Raw genomic sequence first — 5,140 nt, 5'->3', positions numbered from 1 at the left:
ATCTATAAAAATACTGAATCACTATGCTGTACACCTGAAACTAATATAATATATGTAAATCAATTATACTTCAATTGAAAATAGAAAGAAAGAAAAAAAAAGTATCTCTTTGCTTAAATACAGTTAGACATCAATGCACAGTGGTTTTCCATCAGAGCAATTTTGCCCTCCAGGGCACATTTGGCAACATTTGGAAATATTTTTGATTGTCACGACTGGAAGAGAGGGTACTAGCATCTAGACACCAGGGATTTTGCTAAACATTGTATAACTTACAGGACAGATCCACAACAAAGTATCATGTAGTCTGAAGTGCTGGTATTGTGGAGGTTGAAAAACCCACCCAAGGCAAAAGCCAAAACTGCCAACTGCCAACTGTCACGTCTTGTTTCAGTACTTGGTTATAAGTGGTCTTCTGGATGACCCCAAATATGTTTATACCAATTAATTTTAGATTTTTATTTGCAATTATAAAAAATTTGAGGCCATTCTTTCAAAAAAATCCTGAACTCCGTTAGACATAAATGTCAAACTTTCAAGAACTCAGTAAGAGATACAATTTTGAAGAAGTTAATTTCCTTATGTAATATTATTGAAGTTTCACCAGGTTCGAGGGCTTCTGATTTTTTACCTATTTATTTTTTTGCCTGCATATTTATACACATACAGAATTACTCTAAAATTTCAGTAAATTGAATCACCACCAGGAAATATTTCCCATTTACTTAATTGACTGTGATACCATGCAAAAGACACATAAAAATTATTGCAGAATCAATGTTGTTTTATAACCTACAATCTGGATATACATTCCCATAAAGGACACAAAGGAGAAATGGGCATAAGATAGTCTGTAAACTGAAATCAGTTTAAACTAATCAGTTTAAAATGTGATAGCAATTTAAAATCCAATATCATCCTCAGTCTATCATAAAAGCATTTATTGTCATCTGTTATGTGTCATGGTCTTTATGAAGTTCAACCTCAGGTCAAGTACAATGTGTGTTTTTTTCTCCCTACTAGTATCCATGTTTAATAGGCTCCTGCCAGAATCTCTGGAAAATAAACTCTTATCAAGGATGAAGAAACAAGAGTGCTTTTAAAGCCTAATTCTAATTTGCCACAACAGAAAATTGTTTCAAAATAGTTTGCATTTCAGTTTCTTAACCTCTTCCAGCTAGTTGCTGCAATTGTGGATCATCTTTAATGTATACACTTATACGTCCACCTTTCTCTAAGAGGTAGTATTGATTAAGACCCCAGCCTAGAATTAAGCAGTCTTCCTTTGACTCCATATTGTCCTGAAAAGTAGTTGTGTGTCCTTGGTACAGTTATCTATTTTCTCTATAACCCATTTCCTCATTTGCACAATAGAGATAATAATAATAGTTCTATTAGCTTTTTGACGGCTAAATGAGATAATATGGAGAGAGATGAGAACAATACTTGGCACTTGCTGTCAGTTATCTTTGCTATAATTATTTCTTTATTTTACCTATTATAATAAGGAATAACTAAACAGTTATAAAAACAACAAAGATTATTGAAGTCCCATTTTTAAAACTTCTTGATATTTGAAATGAGAGGCATTGTTGTGCCAGAATTAGACGATTTTCTTAATTCTCTCTCGACAACAATTCTACTGAAAATAAGCCTATTTACTATTTTTTAATCCATTTATTTTTCATTAATTCAAACAAACAAACATTTACTAAGCACCTCTTTTGATCCAGAGTCAATGGAGTCAAAGATGTGAATTCAAAGATAAATAAGGCGGAGGCTCTGCCCTCAAGAAGTTAATGGTCTAAAGAAAAACAGATATTGGCACAGAACCAAATTACACACAAAAAAATTTGCTTTAGCCCACTACCTGATTCATACGCTTACTGTAAAAATGTGTTAGTGAACAGTCCATAGTCAACAAAAATGCAGAGAAAACGCAGAGCAAAGGAATTGTATTTTTCACATTTCTGTCTGTCAAGAACTCTCTTTATGAAGAGAGAAGTTGATTATAGACTTGGAAAAATCATTCCAAGCTTCCCATCTGGGTTCATCTCTCTCTGTCTCTCTCTCTCTCTCAGACACACACACACACACACACACACATACACATACACACACACACACACACACTTAAATCTTACAGCAGTGTCTTTCTTTTAATCCTCGCATAATGTTTAATAAAATACTTGGCAAAGTTTCACTTCAATATAGACTCTAGTGAAATAGGTGATGAAAATCTGCCCCAGTGCAAAAAAGACAGAAGAAAGGACTGAAATTATAGGCATTGCATTTAGAACACGCTTGCCATTTACTCGATTCCCCACAGGGTCGTGAATGAGGCTTGTCCTGCAGATACTCTGTAGTTATAGCTCTTCCTACCTCCCGTAATGCCCCTAGGCTTTGTCTGCTAAGAATACCAAAAGAAATAGCATCATGTAGAGGTAAAAATGATAAAGTAGAGCTCTGTGTAGAAAGTTCAGAGCCTAAAAGTTAACTAGCAGAGTAACAACAATAAACAATGCAATCAACATGCAATTATCTTATTATGATATTCCTTGGGAGAATATTTCTGCCTGTATACGTCAAGTTTTTGTTCTTGTTTTTGTCATATCTATAATAATAATAGTAATAAAGGTGTATGATTTGGGGGGAAAAGGGAACAATTTGATATTAATACTTAAGGATGGTCCACTTGTTAGTGTCATTTGATTCAATGAAGAGGAAATGAACCTCTTGTATCTGTTAAAAATTGTGGAAGGTTTGAGATTTTTATCCTTCTTGCAAGCTTAGCCTGCCCTGGTTGAAATGGCACAGTTTCAAGAACTACGCTCCTGAGTCAGAAACTAAGCACAATTTGTTATTCATAGCAATAGCAGTAGCCAGAATATCATTATTTTTGCTCCAGTTTTCTAAGCCAAAATTCCCACAGGTCACTGCAAAGAGAGCCAGGTATAACAGTATGTAGAGCAAGGTACATTACAGGAAAGGAGCTCTGGAGTTTAGGAAATCCAAATATTTTGTAATGGGCAGTAAACCTGCTTGAACTTTGCCCTAGAGGCAGATGTTATCTTTATTATAGTGAACAGTAATCCAAACTGCCCTTTTCTCTGGAGCAAGACATTGTCCTCCTCTTCCATATTCTTAAATAGATAGTCTAAGATAAGGCAGACAGTGCCTTGGTTTATAAGACATGTAGAAATGCAAGAGACCCATGGAATATTATTGAAATAAAAAAATGTGAAGCATCTAAACTCTAGGATTTCATACAACCTATAGTTGGATTTATCATTAGGGGTAAGAACATACATTCTTCTTTTCACATTCTTTCCCACTTCAATGATAATGCTAGAATGGAAATAGCTTTGGCCCAAAGCACACATATATATACATATACATACATATGCATATATATAAGCATATGCTTATATATCATATACACACATATATATAAGCATATACATACATATATAAGCATGTATATACATATATATGCTTATATATATGTATATACATATATATATATAAAGCCATTTTGATATAAGTTTCTGTGTGTATGTGAGATAAGGACTAAAAGAATAAAAGCTCTGGAATACTGAAAACTATAAGAACTCATTTCTTCTCCCTACTCAGATAGACTCCTTATTATCCACACAGCGCATAAGGCAAGAACTAATTATTGTATTTCTATTACGCTGAAGTCCACTACAGAGTAAGTGTCTAATGTCATGCAACAAGAAGAATTAGTCAAGAGAAGAATTCAAAGATTCTTTTTGAGAAAAATTAAATAGATTTCCAATTTCTAATTAAGTATTACCCTTATTAGATAACCAGGACTTCATGGATTCTCTTTGTATGTCAAGTCACTAACAAAAAAGTTGAAACATAAGGGCTTAAGTCATTGTTGTTGAATAAAACAATATTTAAAAGATGACCTGTCAATATTCACGGAAGTTCAAGTGACTTAAGATACTAATAAAAATGCTTTTTCACCTGGGATATCAGTTGCACTATTGAGATAGATTTCACACAAATCTATTTTGATCCTATTAAAATTTTAAAAGGTGGTAGCAGGAGGTTGGGAAAAATATAGCAAGTATACACAAACCTTAATAGAAGGGGGAAAGGAAAACTAAAATAAGAGATAAATAAAATTTTATAGAAAACATAAATTTCATTCAAAGTAGAGCAGGCTAAATTAATAAATATCTGCTTTATGGACTTTGTTAAAGATTAATGATTGAATTTCTGCTCCATGACAGCTAACTGAACACAAACACTTATTTATGCAGGCTCTTAAAATCTTCAAAATGACAGAAAAATATAAAACTAAGGTCATGTAGCAAGGAACTTGAGTCAGAGTAGTCAGAATATAATTGTAATTTATTGTTATTTTTTTCAAGATAGGTTGCCACTTGAAAGGTTCTAGGTACGTCTATTCTACCAGTGCAGATAATAAATCATGTTAAATTAAAGGGAAAAGCACTTGACTATAAGAAATGTTACAGTACCTGACAAAACTAGAAATTTCTCTTCTCTTCAGCCCAATTTTTTTCCTTTTACAGTAAGTTGGAAATATCAGGGTAACAAAAGATAGAGAGGAAACAAGCCAAAAGAACTTATACTACACCTTTATTTCCTATCCATAGCAATGCCAAGGAAGATTCAGATTATTCTTGCTGCTGACATCCTTATTCCAAAGCTGTGAGTTCTTAATCAGAGTTATCCAGGACTTTTAACTAACCTAGCTCACTGAGGTCACAGGGGAAACAGAGAAGTTGACCGACAACTCCCAAACAGGCTCTATGCTTAAGCTTGGTGGCTGCTTTAAAAGTAGAAAGCATTTCCAAAAAATTTTAACCTCCCTGGCAGAGATTGTGTGATTTTGGTGACAATTCAATTATAATCCTCTTAAGTCATTTCAGGTAGGTTCAATGCTCTTAGCACATTTAGAGCTCTGAGGGGAAAACCCCCTCTCTGATGGAAATTAAATAGTAAGCTGGCATAATTTCTGTACAATGAAACACTTTACAAAAAGTTTTACAAGCCCTGCATGTTACATCCCCCTGTTGCAGTATATGTAATAATTCCACCCATGGAAAGACACATGCCAGGCTTTACCTAGGAAAGACAATTTGGC

This window comes from Vicugna pacos, chromosome 3 (genome assembly GCF_048564905.1).
Source record: "Vicugna pacos chromosome 3, VicPac4, whole genome shotgun sequence".
Taxonomy (NCBI): domain Eukaryota; kingdom Metazoa; phylum Chordata; class Mammalia; order Artiodactyla; family Camelidae; genus Vicugna; species Vicugna pacos.
Note: the sequence above shows the minus strand (reverse complement) of the source record.